The 10,617-nt window shown below is 35.4% G+C and overlaps 1 protein-coding gene across 2 annotated transcripts in view; it reads right to left on the minus strand.

The window, feature by feature from the left end:
* LOC149793431 (beta-1,3-galactosyl-O-glycosyl-glycoprotein beta-1,6-N-acetylglucosaminyltransferase-like) overlaps positions 1–10,334 on the minus strand; it is a 26,160-nt gene extending 15,826 nt beyond the window's left edge. The window contains exons 1-2 of one of the 2 annotated variants that reach the window (XM_089967421.1): positions 10,192–10,334; positions 8,727–8,829 (exon numbers count right to left, since the gene is read on the minus strand). The gene's annotated coding sequence lies outside the window, so the exon portion shown is untranslated. Of the gene's footprint in view, positions 1–6,909; positions 6,932–8,726; positions 8,830–10,191 lie in introns of those variants that run through there. The other variant, XM_089967422.1, reaches the window with a different exon arrangement.
* Positions 10,335–10,617: the final 283 nt, after the last annotated feature.

The raw sequence follows: 10,617 nt of genomic DNA on the forward strand, positions 1-10,617 counted from the left end.
TCCTGGGTACACTGGATAGTAATGTTGCCTTTTACAGAAATATTCATAAGATGGCACAAAATAGATTGGCCAATGAAATATTTGTTTGCAAATAATGTGGACTTTTATCAATGAAATAAGAAGAATATGCTTCCTTATAAATATAAAACTAGCACAGAACGAACATCTTTACTCCGATCGCGTCATAGTGTCACCAACAATCTGGAACTGGGGATGGCTACGGATGAAGGGCTGGGGAATTTTTCAGTTAGCTTGCGCACTCCATTTACGTCATGAATTATTCATGAATTGGACTCTGTGTGTGTGTGTGTGTGTGTGTGTGTGTGTGTGTGCTTACGTTTATCTTTACCGGTTGAGACGAAAAATAATTTAGAACTATTGTACCAATATGTGTTGCACGTATCATCTATCTTTGTTAATATTTAAAAATAAAACAAAAGAAAAAATAAATACAACGTGAGGTATGTGTATTATTCCTACATTGTAAAGAAGATTGTTTCTTGCAACACGAATAGTGCAATGATTAAATTCACTTTCTCTAGAAATGACCACAAAATCGGGTTTTCATGGATCCTTTTTATCCAGACCCGGCCCTAGGATATCACGTGACAAATTGGGGATGGCACGATGAAATACGCAGTTTTAAGCAGAAATATATCCTTTTGGGACCCTTTTTTTAAGCGTATTCATCAACCATCATGGTATTTGTCAAATGATAAGAAGGGCCAAAAGATATAACGTGGAAAAGCTAAGTTGGTTTTTAAATGAGCATACAGCTCATCTTTAAAAATGAGATAATATTTCCTCATTGGATTTTTTTCTTCTTCTGAAATTGGTCATAGGATCACAAAAGATACATAATCCCTAATGTGTTTATATATTGCTATGTATATTTGATTTAATTATATCTGATTTAATATACATTTATTTTAATTTAATTGTTTGTCAGTTTTAATTTTTTAGTTTTTGTTGCAGGTTATTGTAATGTAAATTTATTCTCTAGAGATGATATTTTCTTTCAGAAAATAATTTGACCTTGACTGTTAGTTTATAAACACCAGGTGTTGATCTAAATCCTGACCTTGTTTTAAAATTTGTAGCATCCACGTTAACAAATTCTATTTTATTTTAAAATGATTGGTTGTTGTCGCGGTCATGATGGGAATTCAGGTTTAAGATGTAAACAACTTTTATTTTTTATTTTTTTATTACTTAAAGTAAAATGATTGGTTTTCGTCAGGGTCCCACTAGGAAGACGTGATCTTTAACAAGTACATAACTCTACGAGCTTCCATAACATGATCACACGACCCCCTTGTTTACCTTTTAAAAGACCATATAACCTATGTTTTGGAGAGATATTCTCAGAAGAAGCTGGCTGTTAAACTGGAAGTTGTATGCAGACCTGCCAACCCTGGCGAGTCCAACGCAGTAAGTTGATTTTTGAACGTAAGATTGACCAGTTTTCAGTAAGGTATAGCCAAATATATATAACTGCTCTTGTAAAGCTGGAAACGTAATTAAAAGTTCGACGCATCGACAATAAACATTATGTTCAACTGAAAAGTTTGTAAAGTACGCGTATACTTTATTCTGTACTAGTATAATTGCACAAAATTTAGTTCCAAACCCTATGCAGCTCAATGGCTTGTTGCTATCTCTCAACTTGACATAATTATTGGAAATTCTTTTCCATTTCACATGACGGCAGCAATCATATCTTTCTCCACCAGTCATACTCAAATTAGCAGATGATTTCCAAAAAGCGTAATTGTGTCCTTTCCAGCTTTTATTCACAAGAATCTAAATGCTCCTTTTTATTTTTCAGTGTTGATTATTAACATTTGTCTTATTGCCTATTTTCCCGTTCGTCTTAGGTGGCGCTCTACAGTTTTGTCTTTTACAAAGGGTTAGAATTTTAAAGAAAATGAATTTCCCCGGCTTTCCTCACTGGTTATACTGGCTCTTTAAAAAAGATCTTATATATCTTAGGTATAGTTCAAAGAACATTTAATTCCCTTTATTGTGGATGTATGATTGATGGGTGTAATATGGGTTATAGAGTATACAGCTTGGCTTTACCCCTGATGTGCACCTTTCAAACAAGTCTTAGCGCTACCTGGTCATTTTTACTTCTCAGAAGTAAATTGTATAAAAAAGAGCCGATAACTTTGTTTTAGATTTTATATATTTGGTAATTAATTCATTGCACTTTCAGAAGCTGGTATTGTCTAGTCTGGCAAAATTTATTTTCCTTATTTTAATAGCTGCTACGGATAGTGTACTTTAGACTAATTCAGGCTGATTTGTTTAGCACAACGGAGCATACATTTTAATTAGCAGTGTGCTTATATCATGTCAATTTCCATAGGTACAATAATCCAAAGAAATATCATCCACATTACATTAATGTAGCATATAGGTATGACAATATTCTCTTTATTGTGCATGTTTTAAATGCAAACAACTTCACCTTACATATGTCACTATCTCAAAAGTATATAATAATTGGACGCCATTTTAAAAAATTCTATAATCAACAGTTTGATGATGCAGACGCTTCGCATGAACAAATATGTGCATTTTATAGCGTCTGGATGCTGCTTTAAAGGCAGTCTGGTTCCCTGACTAATTTCACTGATTCTAAGTTGAAACTCCAATCCAAATAAAACACGGATGAACCAATTATCTGGATTTTGCGGCAACGATCATTTTCCCGTAGTTTTTGCTAGTATGCCGTAAATCCGTATTTTAAGGGTAACTTTCGTAAGACTTACGGCGAAATCGTAAGAGTTGGCAGGTCTGTACAGTATGTTGTGCTGTTTGGAGTTATTTCAAATTACTTGGATTCAAAAGGATTAATTCTGTTATTTTTTCTGGAAAATAGTGTGCTCATGTAAAATTGTTGAACAAGGACAGGTTTTTTTTTTTTTTAAATTTATTAGCTATCAGAAACAGGAGTGATAATTCTTGTTTCTACAAGGAACTGTAGAATTCAACACTATATATTTCACCATGTGTCATCGTCTTCCATCTCGGATTCTTCGTCGGGATTCAGACTTGAAATCATTAGAAAATTTTATTATTAAGACTTCAAAAATTGTATTCGTGGAATATTCTTGGATTATTTTTGGATTTAATTTAACAAAACCGTAAGTTCATATTTTTTTAAAATTTTTACAGATGTTTTCCAGGGAAATAAACCAGCTTGTTGTTTTCACTCTTTCTTGTGTTACTGTTTATTTGAGCCTAAACACGTGACATAAGAATACATATATATATATATATATATATATATATATATATATATATATATATATATATATATATATATACACACACACACGCACACATCCGATCTTTGGGATAAATGTTTCAGGTATATTGTTAAATGCCACCCACCCCATTTCTCCCATACATCTGCGTTGATGACCAAAACATTTGCAATCATCTGAAAAGAGTCACCGACAACTGATTCTACCTTTTAACTAGTTTATGGTGTGTAAAACCTGGCATATGTTTAAAGAATTTGTGTATACTGTATTAGCCTGAGTATCAGTTTAGTTATAAACCCTTCATTTATAACTGTATGGAAAACATAATAAAACGCGGTTTTCAAAAACTAATCATATCCGCGAGATCGGGGCACAATAAATTAGATCAAGTGAATAAATATACAAAAATGCAAGAGACATCAAGACCACAATTTTTTTTTATTAGACTTGTGGATTTTTTCTAGACGCCATCAGGAAATTATAAAACACAATTTCGAAAGATATGTAGTTACAAATTCTGGAGCACATTTATAAATAAACGTAATTTATTTTTTTAATGAACTTCTATTTCCCGATTTGACTAGAAAATAACATTTTAAGAAAATAAAATCAATAAATGTTTCTGTCTGAGATCTGGTTCAGAGGATACATAGCTTTTTTATTGTGTTTAATACTAATTCAGAGGGGGCCCCGAGTGGCCTAGTGGTCTAAAGCGCTCTCCGTTACGGATCACTGCCATCTCACCTCTGTCTGCATGGGTTCGAGTCTCGGATTCGGCCAATGTGGATATGTGAGAAAGCTTGCCAGTAGCTTCTCGAGGGTCGGTGGTTCTTTCCGGGGATTTCCCGGGTTCTTCCTCCACCATTAATACTGGCCGCCATGTATAGCCTATCGTGTGCTGAAAAATGGCGTTAAACCTACAACAACAACAACAACTAATTCAGAGTGTTTAAAAATCTTATACTAAATAGAAACAGTAGAATGCTACAATTCTGGACATTTAATTGCTTATATTTAATGGTTTAAGAAAGCTACCGACAGTCAATATATTAATTTTGGACACAAGTTCATGATTAGGTACATAATGTCCAGACCCAATCTGTGTTGCACGTCACGACTATAAGTAAATAAGTATATCTTCCTTTCAACCGTGCGTCTGTTGCAACTAATTATATTATCCTATTCATATATAACTATGAGGAGGGGCCCCGAGTGGCCATGTGGTCTAAAGCGCTCACCGTTCCGGATCACTGCCATCTCACCTCTGTCTGCGTGGGTTCGAGTCCATGGCTCGGCTAGCGTGGGTACGTGGGAAAGCCTGCCAGTAGCTTCTCGTGGGTCGGTGGTTCTTCCCTGGGTTTTCCAGGGTTCTTCCTCCACCAGTTATACTGGCCGCCATGTATAGCCTATCTTGTGCTGAAAAATGGCGTTAAGCCCTAGAACAACAACAACAACAACAATATAACTATGAGGAACTGTTGAACTTGGTGGTCAGTGCGGAATACAGTGGTCATTACGAATAGTCGAGTGCAAAATAGATTGGACCCTATCATGGCACGTAAAGTGTTGGTAAAAAAGAATTCGATATACGAATAATATTGGTATATCAAATTGTGATCCGCCCAGGGCGCAATAATACGCATATATAAACATTCTAGCGAACGTCTATAGTTGATTCTATATCAATGATGAAGATTACAAATTAACCATCAGTGACTTATGAGAATAACTATACAAATTATTATTAATCATCGTTTTCTAAATGAATTTAATATGGTACACATTTTAATCACAATCCTTTCCGATTTCTGTACCACCTCCCCTCTAATGCACAACAGACAAACTATGCAGAAATGAGGAGTGAGAGAGAAAATGAATCTGGTATGGATTTAAAACGCGAAATAGAAATGACACCAAGTAACCTACAAGAATATTCGTCGTAACGATACGTGTGCACTTTCCTTGAGATTTATCTACAGTGTTTATTAATGATACAAAGTTGAAAACATGTCGACATTATAAAGTAAATTCCTCGGTTACGTGGTACACAGGCTGTGATGTATTTAATGTTTTGTTTTTGCAGTTGTTTCTTAAACATCCTATACTGTTCTAAAAATCGATTATTATTAATTAAATATGAAAATGTTAAAAGTTTCTCTCTCTCTCTCTCCGTCTCTCTGTCTCTGTCTCTCTCTCTCTCTCGACCATTGCAGCAATATACAAGCTAAAATCTATGAAATAACGAATGTAGAGGACTTTAGTTTGTGTCATCCCACGATATCTCTGGACGTATGAATGATCCTAAAAGTTAAGTCGAACCGATCAAAGGATGAGAGAGACAGACAGACAGAGACATACAGACATACAGAGGGTTTATGGTTGGTAGTGATGTTACTAAAGCAGAATAATGACTTAGATCAACTGTAAATATATTAAAATAGTTTACTTCTTGTTGGTTCGTCATTTTGCTTAGTTTCTATTCGACATTAATTTCCATAAGCCAGTTGGTGAATGGCTTAACGTTCATGTCTATGGCGTAGCTATCCAAGTGTTTGTAGTGATCTACTTTCTTCATTAAAATCATCTTTCATGTTTTGAGTCATAAGTGTGTATTATATTGATTTAATCAATGTGAAGAAATATAGAAACTAAAAAGAGAAAGCAATCAATGTATCAATATGCAAAGGTGATTGTGAACAGCCACAAAAAGCAAAGAACTACATTTTGTAGCGGACACACTCGGGGATGTGAGTTAATTCACTAGGTCCATAGGCAGCTGCTTAAAGTAAATATTAACTCCGTTCAACGGGCAAATATATGGATGTGTATGTGATATAAATAAAATATATGTAGAAAATGTACGCTGTATCAACTATATACAACTCGTATAAATTTTTCATTAAAAAGAAACTCGGCCAGCCTGGTTGCCTTTTAATGAAAAATATATACATCTCGTGGTATATCATTGATACAACATAGATACTATGCATATGTTCTATATAGTGTTGTATTAAGCAATTTGATATACCAATACTATTGGTATATCAAATTGTGATCCGCCCATGACGCAATAATGGGCATATTATAAAAATATTATTGCAACTGTGTGCTGTTGATTCTATATCAATGATGAATTTCCACACATTAATCATTAGTGACGTAAGGAAATAGCGATAAAAAGTATCAGTAATAATGTTGCTGCGGTTTACAAGCTATTGCGAAAAGGGCGGATTCAATATCGTCAACAACATATTCACTGGAAAATATTTTCGACAAAACTTCTTACCTGATTGCAAGATTCTTTCAGATCGTGCATTAAAGAAAAGCATAAATTACTAAACAAAATACTATAATCATGAAATTATTATTTTATATGGCAAATATCAGGTCAAAGTTACAAAATATTACTGGCGATCTATATTTTGCAACAAAAGAACAAAATAACATCTTTGTGTTCTTGCAAATTACTAATTATCCTTATTTCTAGTATGGCTTCAATACTTTTAAAAATATTTAAATTAAACCTTTCGTTGTTGTTGTGGGGTTTTCACCCCACCCCGTTTCCTATGCGTACGTACATTATTAGTAGACACAACCCCCAACCCCCCATACGAAGCGTATGCATTTGGGTTACCTCCTTCAACCTCCATGTGTACGTACTCAACGGACGGCCCCTAATGTGTATGATCGCTTGTCCTTGTAACATTTTCTGTATAACACAATGACGTATTTTCATTTCCCTAAAGAGAGTCTCATTTCCCTACTGGCAGCCCCGCTGATTTGACCTATTCTGTAAATTCTTGCCCTCAATCTTGTTTCAACTGATATAATCTGGTTTCAACTGATATAACCAAAGGCGCAAAGTATGTTTAATTAAACGTGTAAATAACACTGCATAAGCAGGTGGATGTTGTTTTTGTAGGGTTTAACGCCATTTTTCAGCAAACGATAGGCTATACATGGCGGCACGTATTAATGGTAGAAGAAGAACCTGGCAAAAATCCGGAAAGAACCACCAACCCACGAGAAGCTACTGGCAACGTTTCTCACATACCTACATTGGCTGAATCCGAGACTCGAACCGGCGCAGACAGAGGTGAGATGACAGTGATCCGTAATGGCGAGCGCTTTAGACCACTCGGCCACTCGGGGCCCCCATAACCAGGTGGTGGTTGTAACAATGTATATCGTAATTAAAACAAGAATAATATATTGATTTAACGGTGTTTATTGATTATAGTCGTAATACACGATGATTATCACAATCGTCTGGTAACTCAATATACAGTTTTTTTTTTCTCTTCGTAAAAGCTATAAATAAAAACCGCTCTGAATAAATACGGTCTTGTACACGGACAATTTTTTTAATTAGGTATCTTCGCGCGCGCGCACATGCGCGCGATCACGTGCAATATCGACAACGTGATTTCCAGTGTTTGATTGTTTTATTGCAATTCAATGAGATTATTGCTGCTGTAAAAATACAACTTGCACTTAATTTCTTGACAACGTGGACTAGTATCGTTGCGTACAATTTGCCAATAAAAAATACCCTTAACTAATACATGTTCAAACCATCTTAACCAATTTGCTAGTGATACATGTAAGACCTCGACGCTGATTTGTATGTTTTGACTTTTGTGCACACTAAAACATAATAACATGTGATACGTCTTACATGTGGGACTATCATTGTGCCAACATTACACAACATAACAGCTACATATGCTCTAAATGCAGACGAGGTTGCACACCGAGACATAATTCATCCCACTCTTTCTCTCTTTCACTAATAACAACTCAAATCTTTCAAAGTACTTTTATTTGTATTATAATGAGGATTCTTGTGTTGAGGGCAGAATGAGACAGAACATACGTTTACTTTGTACCGTTAGGTTGTCGACTAACGTGTTCCGTTGAATTTGTTCAGGTATGATTCCTTTATTTTCCGTACACGGTCAGAACCGCAAAATGATAATTACTCATTTTACATATAATTTTTCGTACACTGAAATAAATCATTTTTTTTCGTGTAGGAAATATTAATAAAATACCGTAAGAGATAACAGAGTAAACTATTAGGTTCCGAAGATGAAAAGGAAACGAATTTCCAGTCGGTAGATCATATCGACTTAACTGTGTTGACCCACAAATGTAATATTACATTCCTGTCCTGAGCAAATATTTGCATGCCTGAAGAACGAAAAAGATATTTACCTGAGTCTTTAGTTCCCAGTCAAATGGGGAGCACTCCACATGTAGGAGGCAATCATGTGCTACAATATTGGGCACATTATGAAATACTTATGCATAAAGGAACGTTACCTTTCTTCCTTCACCCTTTTTTCTTTTCTTCAAAATGAAACAGGTGCACACTATCATTTTTATGATTAGTCTGTTAATTTTTCAGTATATTTACATCGGTACAAATACAAATATATGTTTACTTACCATTCCGCTTTGTCACTGTGGTTAGACAGCTCTACGTCTTCTTGAAAAAAACCGGGGATGATGATGCTCGGCAGCCGCCTGATTTACTGTCTGTATTGCAACTCTGTAGTACAAAGCAAAATTTGAGGTTGTTTAACTGAGAAATTGAATTCAGTACGTAAAAATATTCACCCTGAAACATATATATGATCCTGAATTTACTGGAAACTGCTTTTGCAACGCCGCATATTATTAGATAACATTTCCACCACTTAAAGCAAAATAAAACTAATAAAGAGGAATCGGTAAACTGTGCCGGACTTTGGCTAAGTACAAATATTTAAACTTGGATTTTAATCCATTTGAAACAACCTTTCTGCGAGACAAAAATATGTCTCGAGTGCATGTCGGCGCAGTTATTTACAGAAAAATCATATGTATTGTTCGCCGTAAATTTGTTCACATAAAAAAGAATCCCAATGTATTAGGATAACATTTGCTAACTTCTACGACTGACTTGCCTTTAGGATTGACACAGAAATTATGAATAAAATAGTAATTAATTCATTCGTAATACTTCTCTCAATCCTTGCTTTGTAAATAGCAGTAGTCCCTTGAAGGAAAACGTATTTGTTATCCTAAAGGTTTAAGCAAGTTGAACTAGTACATACTTAAAATTAACTTGTAATCCGCAAAATGTAGTCCGGATTGTGCCTGCGTGTCGATAAACCACACACACATACATACATACATACATACATGGACCGCTCCAGTGGCCTAGTTGTCATACCAAAGACTTACAAAAATGGTACTAACAGCTACCTCGCTTGGCGCTCAGGGTTAACAGGTTAGTTTTAGGGCTGGCTGGCCTGATGTCAGGATAATGTGACTGGGTAGGACATCATGCTACGTGTCTGCAGCATTTCAGTGCTAGAGGTAGTGCTAGACATCATTATAAACTGCCACACTGCAGACATCGTAGCGATATGACTGACTTTTTTTTATAAAGCTACGTTAAAAATCCTAATCACACACACAAACATACATACATACATACATACATACATACATGTACTGGTAGGTTAACAAATGCATCTCTTTATCTTATCTATCTACCAAGGGCGTCCGAATGAATTATGGGGGGAGGGTAAGCCATAAGATCATTTATCCGGGTGGAAGGTCAAAGTCAAAGTGATAACGCTAAAAATAATCCGCCACATACATAAGCAATAGAAATGTTAAAGTCATACAAAGTCTACAAGACATAGTGGTTAAAGTCATACAAAGTCTACACTTACTGACATAGCGTCAGGTTCTAGATATCCATGTACGCCGTTTTCAGTGTCCTACATCTTCATTAGCAAGACGTCGACAAATATTAGCTGTACCAAAGAGAGCTAAACAGATTATACCGCATACAATAGTGATTCGAGTAGAATATAAAGTACATGAAAGAACGTGTTCAATACCCAAAAACACGACTTACCTTTTTCTTGTAAGATGGATGTTGACTCGATTCTGAGTGAATATGATAATCTGGCGCTCCGCTTACGATGGAAACCTGAACTAGACTGTTGGAGACAACTGATCGAAATGTTCAATCGACCGATAATGTTTTCAGTTAGGTCACTGTTATCAAAATAGATCAACTGAAGGTCACGGTTCAATTTGATTTTCCTGGCAACTGCTCAATATGCCTGGATAAATGTCAGCGTTATTTGGTTGTTAGGAAAGTATTTTAATATCAACGGGGTTTTTGTTTACTTACTAGCGAGGTGGGGTGGGGTGGGAGAAGAAAATAATTAAAAGCAGAACTATCTCCAGATGTCTTCATTATGAGTTCTCTGGCAAATGTACCGACATAAAATCTTGAGTGGCATATAAACACTTTTCTTGTTCTACACAGTTACTT

This window comes from Sinohyriopsis cumingii, chromosome 8 (assembly GCF_028554795.1).
Source record: "Sinohyriopsis cumingii isolate HCF-2022 chromosome 8, ASM2855479v2, whole genome shotgun sequence".
NCBI classification, from domain to species: Eukaryota; Metazoa; Mollusca; class Bivalvia; order Unionida; family Unionidae; genus Sinohyriopsis; species Sinohyriopsis cumingii.